This window comes from Triturus cristatus, chromosome 12 (genome assembly GCF_964204655.1).
Source record: "Triturus cristatus chromosome 12, aTriCri1.1, whole genome shotgun sequence".
NCBI lineage: Eukaryota > Metazoa > Chordata > Amphibia > Caudata > Salamandridae > Triturus > Triturus cristatus.
In genome coordinates, this window is record NC_140595.1 from 723,912,877 (window position 1) to 723,937,801 (window position 24,925).

Here is a 24,925-nt window from a genome sequence, read left to right on the forward strand (position 1 = left end):
CATGATGAAAAAAACATTGTTTTTAAAAAGCGCATTGCAGAATATTAGTACTTTGATGTGGGAAAACTTCAAAACTTTCAAACAAAATATTTGTATGCAGCTTACAGCAAGTTGTTGTGGCCGAGTGGGTAAGGCGATGGACTAGAAATCCATTGGGGTATCCCCGCGCAGGTTCGAATCCTGCCAACAACGAGAATCTTTTTATTATCGGCTACAATTTCAGAAGTTAACCTTTAGTATTTCTTCCATTTCAGTTTTATAAATAGGTGGCTTATTTTTGTGTCACTATTGCCTCTCCACATATTTGTTATCGCTACCTCTTTCATGTCTTTGCTACACCTCATTCCTACTTTAGCACTGGTGTAAACGCTTCAAATTATTATACCGTTGCTCTCTCATTCATACCTGCGCATGCACTTGAAAGTTACTTTACCAATAAAAGACGCAAAGAGAGAAATAGAACAAAAGTGCTGGCTGGATTGGCAAACACACTTCATAAAACTGCATTTTCTTTTTTATTCTCCCTCGTGTTACATGCTTAACCTCCCCATGTGTAATTTCTCTTAACCTGCTGTCCCAGGAAGAGAATTCATCTACAGGCTCTTTCTGTGTTTTTTTCCCTAGTCTGTCTTTCCCATTTCTTAGCTGTGTAACTGTTCCTTTATGCGCTCTATTTAAACGCCATCAATCTCATTTGAGCTCCTTGCTCCCGCTTCTGTTTTCTCCACCTCTCATACTGCCAGTTCTCTCTTTCTCTGTGATTGGTGGCTACTTTCCTGAGCTTCCGAAGCCACGTGGTTCCTGCCTCTTGTTGTCAGACTTGAATTGGAAAAGGAACCATATTAACAAGCCTTTACCACTCACACACGGCGGAAGTTTATACTTTAATTCAGTGAGCTAAGAAAAGCGTGTTGTGGGTCCCCTACGAGCCATGGTGCTTGCTTCATCATGATTTGGCACCAGTCATTAGCCGCAGCTCTGCTAATGAGCCACTGAGGTCAGTTTCAATATTTACTCAAAAACATAACCATGCAGCCCTCCCCTCAACTGTGTATTATCTTGCTTTTCTGCTGTTCGTGTGATTAGCTGGGAGGAGCTCACGGCGACATCCTCCCTATAAAAGTGTAGATGGATCACTCTCTAATTCTTTCTTGCTTCACATACAAATGGCTTGAAAGGTGCAGGGAAGATGCAGGTCTAATAGACAGAATAGAAGGTCTGTGCCAGGTGGGTTTCTCTGCATTGGTGTCCCATCACAGGTCCGCAAGTGTATTGTGTGATCTTTGACTCCTGGCATTTCACAAGCAGGCGGCCAGGAAACGGTTTCAGCCTATCAACCACTGAGGAGACGCAGCCTCTGAATGAGGAATGAGGAAGCAATGAATACATCCAGCCTATCACAGGAACAGCCCTGAGTGTTCCGAATTATAAATTCTCCATGTCACTGTATGTCGTTGAGCCCAAGTAGCTCGCCGTGATCGTATAGTGGTTAGTACTCTGCGTTGTGGCCGCAGCAACCTCGGTTCGAATCCGAGTCACGGCATTGTGGTTGGCAATGTCACGGCAGTTGGGTGTTAATTTTACAGAATTAGCAAATGTACCAGTGGTTTTTGTAAAATGTCTATTAAAAACAGATCCTTTCAAATATTTAAACCATCTAACAACAAATGATTTAAACTCGCATGATTATAAGCTGTAGCTATAATGTATTTACTTACATAAATTATCGTTCTTGAACCTATTGGGGGTGAAGGGAGAGCGGAGCTCACCCCCCAGGTGCAGTTGAGTGACCTGTGTTGTGGCTCTCTAGAGGGAAGGCACAAATTTTGCTGTCACCCAGCCCAATCCAGACGTGTATTGGGGCCAGGTTTCAGGCAAATAGAGCAGTAAGTGCAGAGAAATGTTCACTCTCTAAAAGTGGCATTTCTAAAATAGTAAAGTTAAATCCAACCTCACCAGTAAGTAGGATTTTCAATAAATAAATAAAGCTACTCCTCTCCGATATGGAATTACCAAATAAAAAGTATAGGGGAATACACAGAGCTAACCTATGAGAGGGGTAGACCTCACAGTAGTGAAAAATGAAATAGACTGTTTGCTACTTACAGGACACGCGAACCACCAAAGTACATATCTTATTTTTTACTTACATAGCATCATGCACCTAGGACTACCTAGGGCCTACCTTAGGTGTAAATTATATGTAATAAACGGGGAGTTTAAGGCTTGGCAAGTAGGCTGGGACTCCCCTGGGAGACCCCTGAGTCTATGCCCAGAACCATAACTCTGCCAGTCGAGTACTTACCTAAAAGCCGATAACTCACTTTTCTTCCATAGGCTAACATTGAGTGGTTTCACTTGGAAATTCTTCTAAGTGGTGTGGAGTTTTGGAACTTTAAAATATTAATCTAAAATCAGCCGAACAACGAATTCTGATTTACTCACCTGTTATCAGGAGAGACCTCAGTGCTGCATCTTGGAGCTCAGTACTGACCCTGAAAAGTAATTTTAACCGTACTTACCAGTAACTCGAATTTCCTTCCATGGGATATCATTGCCTGCTTTTTGCTGAAAATTTTCTAAGTGTCGATTTTTGAAACTTACAAATATTCTTTAAAAATCGTACCAACTGTGAAAACGTAATTGTTTACCTGTTTTAGATAGATGTCCCAGTACTGAGCCTAGGAGCCCAGCACTGGATTACAAAAGTAACGAGAACGTACTTTACCCGTAACTTGAATTTTCTTCCATAGGAAACCATTGACTGTTTTTCTGTGAAATTTCTTCTAAGTGTCGATTTTGCAAACATGTAAATATTCCTTAAAAATCGCCTGTATAACTTAAACGTAGTTTCTCAACTGCTTACAGGTGGTACAGTAGTGCTGGATCTAGGATCCAACACTGACCTAGAAAAAGTAACCATAACCCCACTTACCTGCTAAGTGAATTTCCTTCCATAGATAACATTGGTAATTTGATCAGCAAAAGTTTCTAAGTGTCAACTTTTAAAATAGCAAAATATTGCTTAAAAATCACAACAGTAACTAAAACGAATTTACTCACTTGTTTCCAAGAACTGTCCCAGGACTGAATCTAGGATCCAGTCCTGGATTTAGAAAAGTATTCCTGAAAGTAATTAATTGCATATAACTTAAAATTCCCATTGAGCTCAATGTATTATTGTGATTCAAATTGTGTTGCCTATTGTAATAAACTGTAACTATGACCTGCAAAAGTCAATTGCCTATTGCAAAGTATTTAACTAAAGCATCTCACTCTGAGAAAGTATATTTTGATACCTATTGTTGGTTCTCAAGTAAAACAACAATATCTTTTTTATGCAAACCAATGGCCTAGTGTTCAGTTCTTGAGTGTGTGAGACCATTTGCTGACTGAGTGTGTACAACAAATGTTTTACACTGTACTCTGATACTGCCTTACTGCCCGGCAAGCTACCACTTTAGAGAGTAAGGTTATATCTAACTTTAGCCTCTGCCAAACCTCTGGGGACTGGGGACTCTGTGCACACTGTACCTATTTGGGAACAGTATATACAGAGCCACTTTCTCACAGTAGTGATAAAGTGATTAGAGTCCTACGGCCAACATAAAGATACAGCAAAACGTGAGGTGAAAAGCAAAAAGGTTGCTGGTAGGCCACCTTAAGGATGCCAGGTCTAACAAAAACTGAACTAAGGATAACATGAGTAAAACATCAGGTTTCTCTACTGCATTTGGTGAGACAAGTGGGCCTTCTTTTATCTTCCATTCAAGCAATCTTTGACAGACCCCTTTATTATAGAGCTTTTCAAGGATTAAAGATAAGGCACTTACAAAGGAGTCCCAAATACTCAGAGATGGTTGACTTCTGTAATATGGGTCGTAGACTAAAAGCAGCGCAAAAACAGAGTGCAACAGGGTCCAAAAAACTTGAGTGCCACAAGAGAGTTTGAATGCAAGCGTATCCTTTTACAGATCCAGAGATATACTCATGCAATTTTTATTTTTAGGACAGAACGTGCATGATGAAAAAAACATTGTTTTTAAAAAGCGCATTGCAGAATATTAGTACTTTGATGTGGGAAAACTTCAAAACTTTCAAACAAAATATTTGTAGGCAGCTTACAGCAAGTTGTTGTGGCCGAGTGGTTAAGGCGATGGACTAGAAATCCATTGGGGTATCCCCGCGCAGGTTCGAATCCTGCCAACAACGAGAATCTTTTTATTATCGGCTACAATTTCAGAAGTTAACCTTTAGTATTTCTTCCATTTCAGTTTTATAAATAGGTGGCTTATTTTTGTGTCACTATTGCCTCTCCACATATTTGTTATCGCTACCTCTTTCATGTCTTTGCTACACCTCATTCCTACTTTAGCACTGGTGTAAACGCTTCAAATTATTATACCGTTGCTCTCTCATTCATACCTGCGCATGCACTTGAAAGTTACTTTACCAATAAAAGACGCAAAGAGAGAAATAGAACAAAAGTGCTGGCTGGATTGGCAAACACACTTCATAAAACTGCATTTTCTTTTTTATTCTCCCCCGTGTTACATGCTTAACCTCCCCATGTGTAATTTCTCTTAACCTGCTGTCCCAGGAAGAGAATTCATCTACAGGCTCTTTCTGTGTTTTTTTCCCTAGTCTGTCTTTCCCATTTCTTAGCTGTGTAACTGTTCCTTTACGCGCTCTATTTAAACGCCATCAATCTCATTTGAGCTCCTTGCTCCCGCTTCTGTTTTCTCCACCTCTCATACTGCCAGTTCTCTCTTTCTCTGTGATTGGTGGCTACTTTCCTGAGCTTCCGAAGCCACGTGGTTCCTGCCTCTTGTTGTCAGACTTGAATTGGAAAAGGAACCATATTAACAAGCCTTTACCACTCACACACGGCGGAAGTTTATACTTTAATTCAGTGAGCTAAGAAAAGCGTGTTGTGGGTCCCCTACGAGCCATGGTGCTTGCTTCATCATGATTTGGCACCAGTCATTAGCCGCAGCTCTGCTAATGAGCCACTGAGGTCAGTTTCAATATTTACTCAAAAACATAACCATGCAGCCCTCCCCTCAACTGTGTATTATCTTGCTTTTCTGCTGTTCGTGTGATTAGCTGGGAGGAGCTCACGGCGACATCCTCCCTATAAAAGTGTAGATGGATCACTCTCTAATTCTTTCTTGCTTCACATACAAATGGCTTGAAAGGTGCAGGGAAGATGCAGGTCTAATAGACAGAATAGAAGGTCTGTGCCAGGTGGGTTTCTCTGCATTGGTGTCCCATCACAGGTCCGCAAGTGTATTGTGTGATCTTTGACTCCTGGCATTTCACAAGCAGGCGGCCAGGAAACGGTTTCAGCCTATCAACCACTGAGGAGACGCAGCCTCTGAATGAGGAATGAGGAAGCAATGAATACATCCAGCCTATCACAGGAACAGCCCTGAGTGTTCCGAATTATAAATTCTCCATGTCACTGTATGTCGTTGAGCCCAAGTAGCTCGCCGTGATCGTATAGTGGTTAGTACTCTGCGTTGTGGCCGCAGCAACCTCGGTTCGAATCCGAGTCACGGCATTGTGGTTGGCAATGTCACGGCAGTTGGGTGTTAATTTTACAGAATTAGCAAATGTACCAGTGGTTTTTGTAAAATGTCTATTAAAAACAGATCCTTTCAAATATTTAAACCATCTAACAACAAATGATTTAAACTCGCATGATTATAAGCTGTAGCTATAATGTATTTACTTACATAAATTATCGTTCTTGAACCTATTGGGGGTGAAGGGAGAGCGGAGCTCACCCCCCAGGTGCAGTTGAGTGACCTGTGTTGTGGCTCTCTAGAGGGAAGGCACAAATTTTGCTGTCACCCAGCCCAATCCAGACGTGTATTGGGGCCAGGTTTCAGGCAAATAGAGCAGTAAGTGCAGAGAAATGTTCACTCTCTAAAAGTGGCATTTCTAAAATAGTAAAGTTAAATCCAACCTCACCAGTAAGTAGGATTTTCAATAAATAAATAAAGCTACTCCTCTCCGATATGGAATTACCAAATAAAAAGTATAGGGGAATACACAGAGCTAACCTATGAGAGGGGTAGACCTCACAGTAGTGAAAAATGAAATAGACTGTTTGCTACTTACAGGACACGCGAACCACCAAAGTACATATCTTATTTTTTACTTACATAGCATCATGCACCTAGGACTACCTAGGGCCTACCTTAGGTGTAAATTATATGTAATAAAAGGGGAGTTTAAGGCTTGGCAAGTAGGCTGGGACTCCCCTGGGAGACCCCTGAGTCTATGCCCAGAACCATAACTCTGCCAGTCGAGTACTTACCTAAAAGCCGATAACTCACTTTTCTTCCATAGGCTAACATTGAGTGGTTTCACTTGGAAATTCTTCTAAGTGGTGTGGAGTTTTGGAACTTTAAAATATTCATCTAAAATCAGCCGAACAACGAATTCTGATTTACTCACCTGTTATCAGGAGAGACCTCAGTGCTGCATCTTGGAGCTCAGTACTGACCCTGAAAAGTAATTTTAACCGTACTTACCAGTAACTCGAATTTCCTTCCATGGGATATCATTGCCTGCTTTTTGCTGAAAATTTTCTAAGTGTCGATTTTTGAAACTTACAAATATTCTTTAAAAATCGTACCAACTGTGAAAACGTAATTGTTTACCTGTTTTAGATAGATGTCCCAGTACTGAGCCTAGGAGCCCAGCACTGGATTACAAAAGTAACGAGAACGTACTTTACCCGTAACTTGAATTTTCTTCCATAGGAAACCATTGACTGTTTTTCTGTGAAATTTCTTCTAAGTGTCGATTTTGCAAACATGTAAATATTCCTTAAAAATCGCCTGTATAACTTAAACGTAGTTTCTCAACTGCTTACAGGTGGTACAGTAGTGCTGGATCTAGGATCCAACACTGACCTAGAAAAAGTAACCATAACCCCACTTACCTGCTAAGTGAATTTCCTTCCATAGATAACATTGGTAATTTGATCAGCAAAAGTTTCTAAGTGTCAACTTTTAAAATAGCAAAATATTGCTTAAAAATCACAACAGTAACTAAAACGAATTTACTCACTTGTTTCCAAGAACTGTCCCAGGACTGAATCTAGGATCCAGTCCTGGATTTAGAAAAGTATTCCTGAAAGTAATTAATTGCATATAACTTAAAATTCCCATTGAGCTCAATGTATTATTGTGATTCAAATTGTGTTGCCTATTGTAATAAACTGTAACTATGACCTGCAAAAGTCAATTGCCTATTGCAAAGTATTTAACTAAAGCATCTCACTCTGAGAAAGTATATTTTGATACCTATTGTTGGTTCTCAAGTAAAACAACAATATCTTTTTTATGCAAACCAATGGCCTAGTGTTCAGTTCTTGAGTGTGTGAGACCATTTGCTGACTGAGTGTGTACAACAAATGTTTTACACTGTACTCTGATACTGCCTTACTGCCCGGCAAGCTACCACTTTAGAGAGTAAGGTTATATCTAACTTTAGCCTCTGCCAAACCTCTGGGGACTGGGGACTCTGTGCACACTGTACCTATTTGGGAACAGTATATACAGAGCCACTTTCTCACAGTAGTGATAAAGTGATTAGAGTCCTACGGCCAACATAAAGATACAGCAAAACGTGAGGTGAAAAGCAAAAAGGTTGCTGGTAGGCCACCTTAAGGATGCCAGGTCTAACAAAAACTGAACTAAGGATAACATGAGTAAAACATCAGGTTTCTCTACTGCATTTGGTGAGACAAGTGGGCCTTCTTTTATCTTCCATTCAAGCAATCTTTGACAGACCCCTTTATTATAGAGCTTTTCAAGGATTAAAGATAAGGCACTTACAAAGGAGTCCCAAATACTCAGAGATGGTTGACTTCTGTAATATGGGTCGTAGACTAAAAGCAGCGCAAAAACAGAGTGCAACAGGGTCCAAAAAACTTGAGTGCCACAAGAGAGTTTGAATGCAAGCGTATCCTTTTACAGATCCAGAGATATACTCATGCAATTTTTATTTTTAGGACAGAACGTGCATGATGAAAAAAACATTGTTTTTAAAAAGCGCATTGCAGAATATTAGTACTTTGATGTGGGAAAACTTCAAAACTTTCAAACAAAATATTTGTAGGCAGCTTACAGCAAGTTGTTGTGGCCGAGTGGTTAAGGCGATGGACTAGAAATCCATTGGGGTATCCCCGCGCAGGTTCGAATCCTGCCAACAACGAGAATCTTTTTATTATCGGCTACAATTTCAGAAGTTAACCTTTAGTATTTCTTCCATTTCAGTTTTATAAATAGGTGGCTTATTTTTGTGTCACTATTGCCTCTCCACATATTTGTTATCGCTACCTCTTTCATGTCTTTGCTACACCTCATTCCTACTTTAGCACTGGTGTAAACGCTTCAAATTATTATACCGTTGCTCTCTCATTCATACCTGCGCATGCACTTGAAAGTTACTTTACCAATAAAAGACGCAAAGAGAGAAATAGAACAAAAGTGCTGGCTGGATTGGCAAACACACTTCATAAAACTGCATTTTCTTTTTTATTCTCCCCCGTGTTACATGCTTAACCTCCCCATGTGTAATTTCTCTTAACCTGCTGTCCCAGGAAGAGAATTCATCTACAGGCTCTTTCTGTGTTTTTTTCCCTAGTCTGTCTTTCCCATTTCTTAGCTGTGTAACTGTTCCTTTACGCGCTCTATTTAAACGCCATCAATCTCATTTGAGCTCCTTGCTCCCGCTTCTGTTTTCTCCACCTCTCATACTGCCAGTTCTCTCTTTCTCTGTGATTGGTGGCTACTTTCCTGAGCTTCCGAAGCCACGTGGTTCCTGCCTCTTGTTGTCAGACTTGAATTGGAAAAGGAACCATATTAACAAGCCTTTACCACTCACACACGGCGGAAGTTTATACTTTAATTCAGTGAGCTAAGAAAAGCGTGTTGTGGGTCCCCTACGAGCCATGGTGCTTGCTTCATCATGATTTGGCACCAGTCATTAGCCGCAGCTCTGCTAATGAGCCACTGAGGTCAGTTTCAATATTTACTCAAAAACATAACCATGCAGCCCTCCCCTCAACTGTGTATTATCTTGCTTTTCTGCTGTTCGTGTGATTAGCTGGGAGGAGCTCACGGCGACATCCTCCCTATAAAAGTGTAGATGGATCACTCTCTAATTCTTTCTTGCTTCACATACAAATGGCTTGAAAGGTGCAGGGAAGATGCAGGTCTAATAGACAGAATAGAAGGTCTGTGCCAGGTGGGTTTCTCTGCATTGGTGTCCCATCACAGGTCCGCAAGTGTATTGTGTGATCTTTGACTCCTGGCATTTCACAAGCAGGCGGCCAGGAAACGGTTTCAGCCTATCAACCACTGAGGAGACGCAGCCTCTGAATGAGGAATGAGGAAGCAATGAATACATCCAGCCTATCACAGGAACAGCCCTGAGTGTTCCGAATTATAAATTCTCCATGTCACTGTATGTCGTTGAGCCCAAGTAGCTCGCCGTGATCGTATAGTGGTTAGTACTCTGCGTTGTGGCCGCAGCAACCTCGGTTCGAATCCGAGTCACGGCATTGTGGTTGGCAATGTCACGGCAGTTGGGTGTTAATTTTACAGAATTAGCAAATGTACCAGTGGTTTTTGTAAAATGTCTATTAAAAACAGATCCTTTCAAATATTTAAACCATCTAACAACAAATGATTTAAACTCGCATGATTATAAGCTGTAGCTATAATGTATTTACTTACATAAATTATCGTTCTTGAACCTATTGGGGGTGAAGGGAGAGCGGAGCTCACCCCCCAGGTGCAGTTGAGTGACCTGTGTTGTGGCTCTCTAGAGGGAAGGCACAAATTTTGCTGTCACCCAGCCCAATCCAGACGTGTATTGGGGCCAGGTTTCAGGCAAATAGAGCAGTAAGTGCAGAGAAATGTTCACTCTCTAAAAGTGGCATTTCTAAAATAGTAAAGTTAAATCCAACCTCACCAGTAAGTAGGATTTTCAATAAATAAATAAAGCTACTCCTCTCCGATATGGAATTACCAAATAAAAAGTATAGGGGAATACACAGAGCTAACCTATGAGAGGGGTAGACCTCACAGTAGTGAAAAATGAAATAGACTGTTTGCTACTTACAGGACACGCGAACCACCAAAGTACATATCTTATTTTTTACTTACATAGCATCATGCACCTAGGACTACCTAGGGCCTACCTTAGGTGTAAATTATATGTAATAAAAGGGGAGTTTAAGGCTTGGCAAGTAGGCTGGGACTCCCCTGGGAGACCCCTGAGTCTATGCCCAGAACCATAACTCTGCCAGTCGAGTACTTACCTAAAAGCCGATAACTCACTTTTCTTCCATAGGCTAACATTGAGTGGTTTCACTTGGAAATTCTTCTAAGTGGTGTGGAGTTTTGGAACTTTAAAATATTCATCTAAAATCAGCCGAACAACGAATTCTGATTTACTCACCTGTTATCAGGAGAGTCCTCAGTGCTGCATCTTGGAGCTCAGTACTGACCCTGAAAAGTAATTTTAACCGTACTTACCAGTAACTCGAATTTCCTTCCATGGGATATCATTGCCTGCTTTTTGCTGAAAATTTTCTAAGTGTCGATTTTTGAAACTTACAAATATTCTTTAAAAATCGTACCAACTGTGAAAACGTAATTGTTTACCTGTTTTAGATAGATGTCCCAGTACTGAGCCTAGGAGCCCAGCACTGGATTACAAAAGTAACGAGAACGTACTTTACCCGTAACTTGAATTTTCTTCCATAGGAAACCATTGACTGTTTTTCTGTGAAATTTCTTCTAAGTGTCGATTTTGCAAACATGTAAATATTCCTTAAAAATCGCCTGTATAACTTAAACGTAGTTTCTCAACTGCTTACAGGTGGTACAGTAGTGCTGGATCTAGGATCCAACACTGACCTAGAAAAAGTAACCATAACCCCACTTACCTGCTAAGTGAATTTCCTTCCATAGATAACATTGGTAATTTGATCAGCAAAAGTTTCTGTCAACTTTTAAAATAGCAAAATATTGCTTAAAAATCACAACAGTAACTAAAACGAATTTACTCACTTGTTTCCAAGAACTGTCCCAGGACTGAATCTAGGATCCAGTCCTGGATTTAGAAAAGTATTCCTGAAAGTAATTAATTGCATATAACTTAAAATTCCCATTGAGCTCAATGTATTATTGTGATTCAAATTGTGTTGGCTATTGTAATAAACTGTAACTATGACCTGCAAAAGTCAATTGCCTATTGCAAAGTATTTAACTAAAGCATCTCACTCTGAGAAAGTATATTTTGATACCTATTGTTGGTTCTCAAGTAAAACAACAATATCTTTTTTATGCAAACCAATGGCCTAGTGTTCAGTTCTTGAGTGTGTGAGACCATTTGCTGACTGAGTGTGTACAACAAATGTTTTACACTGTACTCTGATACTGCCTTACTGCCCGGCAAGCTACCACTTTAGAGAGTAAGGTTATATCTAACTTTAGCCTCTGCCAAACCTCTGGGGACTGGGGACTCTGTGCACACTGTACCTATTTGGGAACAGTATATACAGAGCCACTTTCTCACAGTAGTGATAAAGTGATTAGAGTCCTACGGCCAACATAAAGATACAGCAAAACGTGAGGTGAAAAGCAAAAAGGTTGCTGGTAGGCCACCTTAAGGATGCCAGGTCTAACAAAAACTGAACTAAGGATAACATGAGTAAAACATCAGGTTTCTCTACTGCATTTGGTGAGACAAGTGGGCCTTCTTTTATCTTCCATTCAAGCAATCTTTGACAGACCCCTTTATTATAGAGCTTTTCAAGGATTAAAGATAAGGCACTTACAAAGGAGTCCCAAATACTCAGAGATGGTTGACTTCTGTAATATGGGTCGTAGACTAAAAGCAGCGCAAAAACAGAGTGCAACAGGGTCCAAAAAACTTGAGTGCCACAAGAGAGTTTGAATGCAAGCGTATCCTTTTACAGATCCAGAGATATACTCATGCAATTTTTATTTTTAGGACAGAACGTGCATGATGAAAAAAACATTGTTTTTAAAAAGCGCATTGCAGAATATTAGTACTTTGATGTGGGAAAACTTCAAAACTTTCAAACAAAATATTTGTAGGCAGCTTACAGCAAGTTGTTGTGGCCGAGTGGTTAAGGCGATGGACTAGAAATCCATTGGGGTATCCCCGCGCAGGTTCGAATCCTGCCAACAACGAGAATCTTTTTATTATCGGCTACAATTTCAGAAGTTAACCTTTAGTATTTCTTCCATTTCAGTTTTATAAATAGGTGGCTTATTTTTGTGTCACTATTGCCTCTCCACATATTTGTTATCGCTACCTCTTTCATGTCTTTGCTACACCTCATTCCTACTTTAGCACTGGTGTAAACGCTTCAAATTATTATACCGTTGCTCTCTCATTCATACCTGCGCATGCACTTGAAAGTTACTTTACCAATAAAAGACGCAAAGAGAGAAATAGAACAAAAGTGCTGGCTGGATTGGCAAACACACTTCATAAAACTGCATTTTCTTTTTTATTCTCCCCCGTGTTACATGCTTAACCTCCCCATGTGTAATTTCTCTTAACCTGCTGTCCCAGGAAGAGAATTCATCTACAGGCTCTTTCTGTGTTTTTTTCCCTAGTCTGTCTTTCCCATTTCTTAGCTGTGTAACTGTTCCTTTACGCGCTCTATTTAAACGCCATCAATCTCATTTGAGCTCCTTGCTCCCGCTTCTGTTTTCTCCACCTCTCATACTGCCAGTTCTCTCTTTCTCTGTGATTGGTGGCTACTTTCCTGAGCTTCTGAAGCCACGTGGTTCCTGCCTCTTGTTGTCAGACTTGAATTGGAAAAGGAACCATATTAACAAGCCTTTACCACTCACACACGGCGGAAGTTTATACTTTAATTCAGTGAGCTAAGAAAAGCGTGTTGTGGGTCCCCTACGAGCCATGGTGCTTGCTTCATCATGATTTGGCACCAGTCATTAGCCGCAGCTCTGCTAATGAGCCACTGAGGTCAGTTTCAATATTTACTCAAAAACATAACCATGCAGCCCTCCCCTCAACTGTGTATTATCTTGCTTTTCTGCTGTTCGTGTGATTAGCTGGGAGGAGCTCACGGCGACATCCTCCCTATAAAAGTGTAGATGGATCACTCTCTAACTCTTTCTTGCTTCACATACAAATGGCTTGAAAGGTGCAGGGAAGATGCAGGTCTAATAGACAGAATAGAAGGTCTGTGCCAGGTGGGTTTCTCTGCATTGGTGTCCCATCACAGGTCCGCAAGTGTATTGTGTGATCTTTGACTCCTGGCATTTCACAAGCAGGCGGCCAGGAAACGGTTTCAGCCTATCAACCACTGAGGAGACGCAGCCTCTGAATGAGGAATGAGGAAGCAATGAATACATCCAGCCTATCACAGGAACAGCCCTGAGTGTTCCGAATTATAAATTCTCCATGTCACTGTATGTGGTTGAGCCCAAGTAGCTCGCCGTGATCGTATAGTGGTTAGTACTCTGCGTTGTGGCCGCAGCAACCTCAGTTCGAATCCGAGTCACGGCATTGTGGTTGGCAATGTCACGGCAGTTGGGTGTTAATTTTACAGAATTAGCAAATGTACCAGTGGTTTTTGTAAAATGTCTATTAAAAACAGATCCTTTCAAATATTTAAACCATCTAACAACAAATGATTTAAACTCGCATGATTATAAGCTGTAGCTATAATGTATTTACTTACATAAATTATCGTTCTTGAACCTATTGGGGGTGAAGGGAGAGCGGAGCTCACCCCCCAGGTGCAGTTGAGTGACCTGTGTTGTGGCTCTCTAGAGGGAAGGCACAAATTTTGCTGTCACCCAGCCCAATCCAGACGTGTATTGGGGCCAGGTTTCAGGCAAATATAGCAGTAAGTGCAGAGAAATGTTCACTCTCTAAAAGTGGCATTTCTAAAATAGTAAAGTTAAATCCAAACTCACCAGTAAGTAGGATTTTCAATAAATAAATGAAGCTACTCCTCTCCGATATGGAATTACCAAATAAAAAGTATAGGGGAATACACAGAGCTAACCTATGAGAGGGGTAGACCTCACAGTAGTGAAAAATGAAATAGACTGTTTGGTACTTACAGGACACGCGAACCACCAAAGTACATATCTTATTTTTTACTTACATAGCATCATGCACCTAGGACTACCTAGGGCCTACCTTAGGTGTAAATTATATGTAATAAAAGGGGAGTTTAAGGCTTGGCAAGTAGGCTGGGACTCCCCTGGGAGACCCCTGAGTCTATGCCCAGAACCATAACTCTGCCAGTCGAGTACTTACCTAAAAGCCGATAACTCACTTTTCTTCCATAGGCTAACATTGAGTGGTTTCACTTGGAAATTCTTCTAAGTGGTGTGGAGTTTTGGAACTTTAAAATATTCATCTAAAATCAGCCGAACAACGAATTCTGATTTACTCACCTGTTATCAGGAGAGACCTCAGTGCTGCATCTTGGAGCTCAGTACTGACCCTGAAAAGTAATTTTAACCGTACTTACCAGTAACTCGAATTTCCTTCCATGGGATATCATTGCCTGCTTTTTGCTGAAAATTTTCTAAGTGTCGATTTTTGAAACTTACAAATATTCTTTAAAAATCGTACCAACTGTGAAAACGTAATTGTTTACCTGTTTTAGATAGATGTCCCAGTACTGAGCCTAGGAGCCCAGCACTGGATTACAAAAGTAACGAGAACGTACTTTACCCGTAACTTGAATTTTCTTCCATAGGAAACCATTGACTGTTTTTCTGTGAAATTTCTTCTAAGTGTCGATTTTGCAAACATGTAAATATTCCTTAAAAATCGCCTGTATAACTTAAACGTAGTTTCTCAACTGCTTACAGGTGGTACAGTAGTGCTGGATCTAGGATCCAACACTGACCTAGAAAAAGTAACCATAACCCCACTTACCTGCTAAGTGAATTTCCTTCCATAGGATAACATTGGTAATTTGATCAGCAAAAGTTTCTAAGTGTCAACTTTTAAAATAGCAAAATATTGCTTAAAAATCACAACAGTAACTAAAACGAATTTACTCACTTGTTTCCAAGAACTGTCCCAGGACTGAATCTAGGATCCAGTCCTGAATTTAGAAAAGTATTCCTGAAAGTAATTAATTGCATATAACTTAAAATTCCCATTGAGCTCAATGTATTATTGTGATTCAAATTGTGTTGCCTATTGTAATAAACTGTAACTATGACCTGCAAAAGTCAATTGCCTATTGCAAAGTATTTATCTAAAGCACCTCACTCTGAGAAAGTATATTTTGATACCTATTGTTGGTTCTCAAATAAAACAACAATATCTTTTTTATGCAAACCAATGGCCTAGTGTTCAGTTCTTGAGTGTGTGAGACCATTTGCTGACTGAGTGTGTACAACAAATGTTTTACACTGTACTCTGATACTGCCTTACTGCTCGGCAAGCTACCACTTTAGAGAGTAAGGTTATATCTAACTTTAGCCTCTGCCAAACCTCTGGGGACTGGGGACTCTGTGCACACTGTACCTATTTGGGAACAGTATATACAGAGCCACTTTCTCACAGTAGTGATAAAGTGATTAGAGTCCTACGGCCAACATAAAGATACAGCAAAACGTGAGGTGAAAAGCAAAAAGGTTGCTGGTAGGCCACCTTAAGGATGCCAGGTCTAACAAAAACTGAACTAAGGATAACATGAGTAAAACATCAGGTTTCTCTACTGCATTTGGTGAGACAAGTGGGCCTTCTTTTATCTTCCATTCAAGCAATCTTTGACAGACCCCTTTATTATAGAGCTTTTCAAGGATTAAAGATAAGGCACTTACAAAGGAGTCCCAAATACTCAGAGATGGTTGACTTCTGTAATATGGGTCGTCGACTAAAAGCAGCGCAAAAACAGAGTGCAACGGGGTCCAAAAAACTTGAGTGCCACAAGAGAGTTTGAATGCAAGCGTATCCTTTTACAGATCCAGAGATATACTCATGCAATTTTTATTTTTAGGACAGAACGTGCATGATGAAAAAAACATTGTTTTTAAAAAGCGCATTGCAGAATATTAGTACTTTGATGTGGGAAAACTTCAAAACTTTCAAACAAAATATTTGTATGCAGCTTACAGCAAGTTGTTGTGGCCGAGTGGGTAAGGCGATGGACTAGAAATCCATTGGGGTATCCCCGCGCAGGTTCGAATCCTGCCAACAACGAGAATCTTTTTATTATCGGCTACAATTTCAGAAGTTAACCTTTAGTATTTCTTCCATTTCAGTTTTATAAATAGGTGGCTTATTTTTGTGTCACTATTGCCTCTCCACATATTTGTTATCGCTACCTCTTTCATGTCTTTGCTACACCTCATTCCTACTTTAGCACTGGTGTAAACGCTTCAAATTATTATACCGTTGCTCTCTCATTCATACCTGCGCATGCACTTGAAAGTTACTTTACCAATAAAAGACGCAAAGAGAGAAATAGAACAAAAGTGCTGGCTGGATTGGCAAACACACTTCATAAAACTGCATTTTCTTTTTTATTCTCCCTCGTGTTACATGCTTAACCTCCCCATGTGTAATTTCTCTTAACCTGCTGTCCCAGGAAGAGAATTCATCTACAGGCTCTTTCTGTGTTTTTTTCCCTAGTCTGTCTTTCCCATTTCTTAGCTGTGTAACTGTTCCTTTATGCGCTCTATTTAAACGCCATCAATCTCATTTGAGCTCCTTGCTCCCGCTTCTGTTTTCTCCACCTCTCATACTGCCAGTTCTCTCTTTCTCTGTGATTGGTGGCTACTTTCCTGAGCTTCCGAAGCCACGTGGTTCCTGCCCCTTGTTGTCAGACTTGAATTGGAAAAGGAACCATATTAACAAGCCTTTACCACTCACACACGGTGGAAGTTTATACTTTAATTCAGTGAGCTAAGAAAAGCGTGTTGTGGGTCCCCTACGAGCCATGGTGCTTGCTCCATCATGATTTGGCACCAGTCATTAGCCGCAGCTCTGCTAATGAGCCACTGAGGTCAGTTTCAATATTTACTCAAAAACATAACCATGCAGCCCTCCCCTCAACTGTGTATTATCTTGGTTTTCTGCTGTTCGTGTGATTAGCTGGGAGGAGCTCACGGCGACATCCTCCCTATAAAAGTGTAGATGGATCACTCTCTAACTCTTTCTTGCTTCACATACAAATGGCTTGAAAGGTGCAGGGAAGATGCAGGTCTAATAGACAGAATAGAAGGTCTGTGCCAGGTGGGTTTCTCTGCATTGGTGTCCCATCACAGGTCCGCAAGTGTATTGTGTGATCTTTGACTCCTGGCATTTCACAAGCAGGCGGCCAGGAAACGGTTTCAGCCTATCAACCACTGAGGAGACGCAGCCTCTGAATGAGGAATGAGGAAGCAATGAATACATCCAGCCTATCACAGGAACAGCCCTGAGTGTTCCGAATTATAAATTCTCCATGTCACTGTATGTCGTTGAGCCCAAGTAGCTCGCCGTGATCGTATAGTGGTTAGTACTCTACGTTGTGGCCGCAGCAACCTCGGTTCGAATCCGAGTCACGGCATTGTGGTTGGCAATGTCACGGCAGTTGGGTGTTAATTTTACAGAATTAGCAAATGTACCAGTGGTTTTTGTAAAATGTCTATTAAAAACAGATCCTTTCAAATATTTAAACCATCTAACAACAAATGATTTAAACTCGCATGATTATAAGCTGTAGCTATAATGTATTTACTTACATAAATTATCGTTCTTGAACCTATTGGGGGTGAAGGGAGAGCGGAGCTCACCCCCCAGGTGCAGTTGAGTGACCTGTGTTGTGGCTCTCTAGAGGGAAGGCACAAATTTTGCTGTCACCCAGCCCAATCCAGACGTGTATTGGGGCCAGGTTTCAGGCAAATAGAGCAGTAAGTGCAGAGAAATGTTCACTCTCTAAAAGTGGCATTTCTAAAATAGTAAAGTTAAATCCAACCTCACCAGTAAGTAGGATTTTCAATAAATAAATAAAGCTACTCCTCTCCGATATGGAATTACCAAATAAAAAGTATAGGGGAATACACTGAGCTAACCTATGAGAGGGGTAGACCTCACAGTAGTGAAAAATGAAATAGACTGTTTGCTACTTACAGGACACGCGAACCACCAAAGTACATATCTTATTTTTTACTTACATAGCATCATGCACCTAGGACTACCTAGGGCCTACCTTAGGTGTAAATTATATGTAATAAAAGGGGAGTTTAAGGCTTGGCAAGTAGGCTGGGACTCCCCTGGGAGACCCCTGAGTCTATGCCCAGAACCATAACTCTGCCAGTCGAGTACTTACCTAAAAGCCGATAACTCACTTTTCTTCCATAGGCTAACATTGAGTGGTTTCACTTGGAAATTCTTCTAAGTGGTGTGGAGTTTTGGAACTTTAAAATATTCATCTAAAATCAGCCGAACAACGAATTCTGATTTACTCACCTGTTATCAGGAGAGACCTCAGTGCTGCATCTTGGAGCTCAGTACTGACCCTGAAAAGTAATTTTAACCGTACTTACCAGTAACTCGAATTTCCTTCCATGGGATATCATTGCCTGCTTTTCGCTGAAAATTTTCTAAGTGTCGATTTTTGAAACTTACAAATATTCTTTAAAAATCGTACCAACTGTGAAAACGTAATTGTTTACCTGTTTTAGATAGATGTCCCAGTACTGAGCCTAGGAGCCCAGCACTGGATTACAAAAGTAACGAGAACGTACTTTACCCGTAACTTGAATTTTCTTCCATAGGAAACCATTGACTGTTTTTCTGTGAAATTTCTTCTAAGTGTCGATTTTGCAAACATGTAAATATTCCTTAAAAATCGCCTGTATAACTTAAACGTAGTTTCTCAACTGCTTACAGGTGGTACAGTAGTGCTGGATCTAGGATCCAACACTGACCTAGAAAAAGTAACCATAACCCCACTTACCTGCTAAGTGAATTTCCTTCCATAGGATAACATTGGTAATTTGATCAGCAAAAGTTTCTAAGTGTCAACTTTTAAAATAGCAAAATATTGCTTAAAAATCACAACAGTAACTAAAACGAATTTACTCACTTGTTTCCAAGAACTGTCCCAGGACTGAATCTAGGATCCAGTCCTCGATTTAGAAAAGTATTCCTGAAAGTAATTAATTGCATATAACTTAAAATTCCCATTGAGCTCAATGTATTATTGTGATTCAAATTGTGTTGCCTATTGTAATAAACTGTAACTATGACCTGCAAAAGTCAATTGCCTATTGCAAAGTATTTAACTAAAGCATCTCACTCTGAGAAAGTATATTTTGATACCTATTGTTGGTTCTCAAGTAAAACAACAATATCTTTTTTATGCAAACCAATGGCCTAGTGTTCAGTTCTTGAGTGTGTGAGACCATTTGCTGACTGAGTGTGTACAACAAATGTTTTACACTGTACTCTGATACTGCCTTACTGCTCGGCAAGCTACCACTTTAGAGAGTAAGGTTATATCTAACTTTAGCCTCTGCCAAACCTCTGGGGACTGGGGACTCTGTGCACACTGTACCTATTTGGGAACAGTATATACAGAGCCACTTTCTCACAGTAGTGATAAAGTGATTAGAGTCCTACGGCCAACATAAAGATACAGCAAAACGTGAGGTGAAAAGCAAAAAGGTTGCTGGTAGGCCACCTTAAGGATGCCAGGTCTAACAAAAACTGAACTAAGGATAACATGAGTAAAACATCAGGTTTCTCTACTGCATTTGGTGAGACAAGTGGGCCTTCTTTTATCTTCCATTCAATCAATCTTTGACAGACCCCTTTATTATAGAGCTTTTCAAGGATTAAAGATAAGGCACTTACAAAGGAGTCCCAAATACTCAGAGATGGTTCACTTCTGTAATATGGGTCGTAGACTAAAAGCAGCGCAAAAACAGAGTGCAACAGGGTCCAAAAAACTTGAGTGCCACAAGAGAGTTTGAATGCAAGCGTATCCTTTTACAGATCCAGAGATATACTCATGCAATTTTTATTTTTAGGACAGAACGTGCATGATGAAAAAAACATTGTTTTTAAAAAGCGCATTGCAGAATATTAGTACTTTGATGTGGGAAAACTTCAAAACTTTCAAACAAAATATTTGTAGGCAGCTTACAGCAAGTTGTTGTGGCAGAGTGGTTAAGGCGATGGACTAGAAATCCATTGGGGTATCCCCGCGCAGGTTCGAATCCTGCCAACAACGAGAATCTTTTTATTATCGGCTACAATTTCAGAAGTTAACCTTTAGTATTTCTTCCATTTCAGTTTTATAAATAGGTGGCTTATTTTTGTGTCACTATTGCCTCTCCACATATTTGTTATCGCTACCTCTTTCATGTCTTTGCTACACCTCATTCCTACTTTAGCACTGGTGTAAACGCTTCAAATTATTATACCGTTGCTCTCTCATTCATACCTACGCATGAACTTGAAAGTTACTTTACCAATAAAAGACGCAAAGAGAGAAATAGAACAAAAGTGCTGGCTGGATTGGCAAACACACTTCATAAAACTGCATTTTCTTTTTTATTCTCCCCCGTGTTACATGCTTAACCTCCCCATGTGTAATTTCTCTTAACCTGCTGTCCCAGGAAGAGAATTCATCTACAGGCTCTTTCTGTGTTTTTTTCCCTAGTCTGTCTTTCCCATTTCTTAGCTGTGTAACTGTTCCTTTACGCGCTCTATTTAAACGCCATCAATCTCATTTGAGCTCCTTGCTCCCGCTTCTGTTTTCTCCACCTCTCATACTGCCAGTTCTCTCTTTCTCTGTGATTGGTGGCTACTTTCCTGAGCTTCCGAAGCCACGTGGTTCCTGCCTCTTGTTGTCAGACTTGAATTGGAAAAGGAACCATATTAACAAGCCTTTACCACTCACACACAGCGGAAGTTTATACTTTAATTCAGTGAGCTAAGAAAAGCGTGTTGTGGGTCCCCTACGAGCCATGGTGCTTGCTTCATCATGATTTGGCACCAGTCATTAGCCGCAGCTCTGCTAATGAGCCACTGAGGTCAGTTTCAATATTTACTCAAAAACATAACCATGCAGCCCTCCCCTCAACTGTGTATTATCTTGCTTTTCTGCTGTTCGTGTGATTAGCTGGGAGGAGCTCACGGCGACATCCTCCCTATAAAAGTGTAGATGGATCACTCTCTAACTCTTTCTTGCTTCACATACAAATGGCTTGAAAGGTGCAGGGAAGATGCAGGTCTAATAGACAGAATAGAAGGTCTGTGCCAGGTGGGTTTCTCTGCATTGGTGTCCCATCACAGGTCCGCAAGTGTATTGTGTGATCTTTGACTCCTGGCATTTCACAAGCAGGCGGCCAGGAAACGGTTTCAGCCTATCAACCACTGAGGAGACGCAGCCTCTGAATGAGGAATGAGGAAGCAATGAATACATCCAGCCTATCACAGGAACAGCCCTGAGTGTTCCGAATTATAAATTCTCCATGTCACTGTATGTGGTTGAGCCCAAGTAGCTCGCCGTGATCGTATAGTGGTTAGTACTCTGCGTTGTGGCCGCAGCAACCTCAGTTCGAATCCGAGTCACGGCATTGTGGTTGGCAATGTCACGGCAGTTGGGTGTTAATTTTACAGAATTAGCAAATGTACCAGTGGTTTTTGTAAAATGTCTATTAAAAACAGATCCTTTCAAATATTTAAACCATCTAACAACAAATGATTTAAACTCGCATGATTATAAGCTGTAGCTATAATGTATTTACTTACATAAATTATCGTTCTTGAACCTATTGGGGGTGAAGGGAGAGCGGAGCTCACCCCCCAGGTGCAGTTGAGTGACCTGTGTTGTGGCTCTCTAGAGGGAAGGCACAAATTTTGCTGTCACCCAGCCCAATCCAGACGTGTATTGGGGCCAGGTTTCAGGCAAATAGAGCAGTAAGTGCAGAGAAATGTTCACTCTCTAAAAGTGGCATTTCTAAAATAGTAAAGTTAAATCCAACCTCACCAGTAAGTAGGATTTTCAATAAATAAATAAAGCTACTCCTCTCCGATATGGAATTACCAAATAAAAAGTATAGGGGAATACACAGAGCTAACCTATGAGAGGGGTAGACCTCACAGTAGTGAAAAATGAAATAGACTGTTTGGTACTTACAGGACACGCGAACCACCAAAGTACATATCTTATTTTTACTTACATAGCATCATGCACCTAGGACTACCTAGGGCCTACCTTAGGTGTAAATTATATGTAATAAAAGGGGAGTTTAAGGCTTGGCAAGTAGGCTGGGACTCCCCTGGGAGACCCCTGAGTCTATGCCCAGAACCATAACTCTGCCAGTCGAGTACTTACCTAAAAGCCGATAACTCACTTTTCTTCCATAGGCTAACATTGAGTGGTTTCACTTGGAAATTCTTCTAAGTGGTGTGGAGTTTTGGAACTTTAAAATATTCATCTAAAATCAGCCGAACAACGAATTCTGATTTACTCACCTGTTATCAGGAGAGACCTCAGTGCTGCATCTTGGAGCTCAGTACTGACCCTGAAAAGTAATTTTAACCGTACTTACCAGTAACTCGAATTTCCTTCCATGGGATATCATTGCCTGCTTTTTGCTGAAAATTTTCTAAGTGTCGATTTTTGAAACTTACAAATATTCTTTAAAAATCGTACCAACTGTGAAAACGTAATTGTTTACCTGTTTTAGATAGATGTCCCAGTACTGAGCCTAGGAGCCCAGCACTGGATTACAAAAGTAACGAGAACGTACTTTACCCGTAACTTGAATTTTCTTCCATAGGAAACCATTGACTGTTTTTCTGTGAAATTTCTTCTAAGTGTCGATTTTGCAAACATGTAAATATTCCTTAAAAATCGCCTGTATAACTTAAACGTAGTTTCTCAACTGCTTACAGGTGGTACAGTAGTGCTGGATCTAGGATCCAACACTGACCTAGAAAAAGTAACCATAACCCCACTTACCTGCTAAGTGAATTTCCTTCCATAGGATAACATTGGTAATTTGATCAGCAAAAGTTTCTAAGTGTCAACTTTTAAAATAGCAAAATATTGCTTAAAAATCACAACAGTAACTAAAACGAATTTACTCACTTGTTTCCAAGAACTGTCCCAGGACTGAATCTAGGATCCAGTCCTGGATTTAGAAAAGTATTCCTGAAAGTAATTAATTGCATATAACTTAAAATTCCCATTGAGCTCAATGTATTATTGTGATTCAAATTGTGTTGCCTATTGTAATAAACTGTAACTATGACCTGCAAAAGTCAATTGCCTATTGCAAAGTATTTAACTAAAGCACCTCACTCTGAGAAAGTATATTTTGATACCTATTGTTGGTTCTCAAATAAAACAACAATATCTTTTTTATGCAAACCAATGGCCTAGTGTTCAGTTCTTGAGTGTGTGAGACCATTTGCTGACTGAGTGTGTACAACAAATGTTTTACACTGTACTCTGATACTGCCTTACTGCTCGGCAAGCTACTACTTTAGAGAGTAAGGTTATATCTAACTTTAGCCTCTGCCAAACCTCTGGGGACTGGGGACTCTGTGCACACTGTACCTATTTGGGAACAGTATATACAGAGCCACTTTCTCACAGTAGTGATAAAGTGATTAGAGTCCTACGGCCAACATAAAGATACAGCAAAACGTGAGGTGAAAAGCAAAAAGGTTGCTGGTAGGCCACCTTAAGGATGCCAGGTCTAACAAAAACTGAACTAAGGATAACATGAGTAAAACATCAGGTTTCTCTACTGCATTTGGTGAGACAAGTGGGCCTTCTTTTATCTTCCATTCAAGCAATCTTTGACAGACCCCTTTATTATAGAGCTTTTCAAGGATTAAAGATAAGGCACTTACAAAGGAGTCCCAAATACTCAGAGATGGTTGACTTCTGTAATATGGGTCGTCGACTAAAAGCAGCGCAAAAACAGAGTGCAACGGGGTCCAAAAAACTTGAGTGCCACAAGAGAGTTTGAATGCAAGCGTATCCTTTTACAGATCCAGAGATATACTCATGCAATTTTTATTTTTAGGACAGAACGTGCATGATGAAAAAAACATTGTTTTTAAAAAGCGCATTGCAGAATATTAGTACTTTGATGTGGGAAAACTTCAAAACTTTCAAACAAAATATTTGTATGCAGCTTACAGCAAGTTGTTGTGGCCGAGTGGGTAAGGCGATGGACTAGAAATCCATTGGGGTATCCCCGCGCAGGTTCGAATCCTGCCAACAACGAGAATCTTTTTATTATCGGCTACAATTTCAGAAGTTAACCTTTAGTATTTCTTCCATTTCAGTTTTATAAATAGGTGGCTTATTTTTGTGTCACTATTGCCTCTCCACATATTTGTTATCGCTACCTCTTTCATGTCTTTGCTACACCTCATTCCTACTTTAGCACTGGTGTAAACGCTTCAAATTATTATACCGTTGCTCTCTCATTCATACCTGCGCATGCACTTGAAAGTTACTTTACCAATAAAAGACGCAAAGAGAGAAATAGAACAAAAGTGCTGGCTGGATTGGCAAACACACTTCATAAAACTGCATTTTCTTTTTTATTCTCCCTCGTGTTACATGCTTAACCTCCCCATGTGTAATTTCTCTTAACCTGCTGTCCCAGGAAGAGAATTCATCTACAGGCTCTTTCTGTGTTTTTTTCCCTAGTCTGTCTTTCCCATTTCTTAGCTGTGTAACTGTTCCTTTATGCGCTCTATTTAAACGCCATCAATCTCATTTGAGCTCCTTGCTCCCGCTTCTGTTTTCTCCACCTCTCATACTGCCAGTTCTCTCTTTCTCTGTGATTGGTGGCTACTTTCCTGAGCTTCCGAAGCCACGTGGTTCCTGCCT

General features: G+C 40.4%; 10 non-coding genes across 10 annotated transcripts; all 10 read left to right on the forward strand.

The window, feature by feature from the left end:
- Positions 1 to 110: 110 nt before the first annotated feature.
- Positions 111 to 192, forward strand: TRNAS-AGA (transfer RNA serine (anticodon AGA)). Its single transcript has one exon. It is a non-coding gene; the product is annotated as a tRNA-Ser (tRNA).
- Positions 193 to 1,471: 1,279 nt separating this feature from the next.
- TRNAH-GUG (transfer RNA histidin (anticodon GUG)) lies at positions 1,472 to 1,543 on the forward strand. Its single transcript has one exon. It is a non-coding gene; the product is annotated as a tRNA-His (tRNA).
- A 2,587-nt stretch (positions 1,544 to 4,130) lies between these two features.
- TRNAS-AGA (transfer RNA serine (anticodon AGA)) lies at positions 4,131 to 4,212 on the forward strand. Its single transcript has one exon. It is a non-coding gene; the product is annotated as a tRNA-Ser (tRNA).
- A 1,279-nt stretch (positions 4,213 to 5,491) lies between these two features.
- Positions 5,492 to 5,563, forward strand: TRNAH-GUG (transfer RNA histidin (anticodon GUG)). The gene has a single exon. It is a non-coding gene; the product is annotated as a tRNA-His (tRNA).
- A 2,587-nt stretch (positions 5,564 to 8,150) lies between these two features.
- On the forward strand, positions 8,151 to 8,232 carry TRNAS-AGA (transfer RNA serine (anticodon AGA)). The gene has a single exon. It is a non-coding gene; the product is annotated as a tRNA-Ser (tRNA).
- A 1,279-nt stretch (positions 8,233 to 9,511) lies between these two features.
- TRNAH-GUG (transfer RNA histidin (anticodon GUG)) lies at positions 9,512 to 9,583 on the forward strand. The gene has a single exon. It is a non-coding gene; the product is annotated as a tRNA-His (tRNA).
- A 2,583-nt stretch (positions 9,584 to 12,166) lies between these two features.
- On the forward strand, positions 12,167 to 12,248 carry TRNAS-AGA (transfer RNA serine (anticodon AGA)). Its single transcript has one exon. It is a non-coding gene; the product is annotated as a tRNA-Ser (tRNA).
- Positions 12,249 to 16,187: 3,939 nt separating this feature from the next.
- On the forward strand, positions 16,188 to 16,269 carry TRNAS-AGA (transfer RNA serine (anticodon AGA)). Its single transcript has one exon. It is a non-coding gene; the product is annotated as a tRNA-Ser (tRNA).
- A 3,939-nt stretch (positions 16,270 to 20,208) lies between these two features.
- Positions 20,209 to 20,290, forward strand: TRNAS-AGA (transfer RNA serine (anticodon AGA)). Its single transcript has one exon. It is a non-coding gene; the product is annotated as a tRNA-Ser (tRNA).
- A 3,938-nt stretch (positions 20,291 to 24,228) lies between these two features.
- TRNAS-AGA (transfer RNA serine (anticodon AGA)) lies at positions 24,229 to 24,310 on the forward strand. Its single transcript has one exon. It is a non-coding gene; the product is annotated as a tRNA-Ser (tRNA).
- The last annotated feature ends 615 nt before the right edge of the window (positions 24,311 to 24,925 follow it).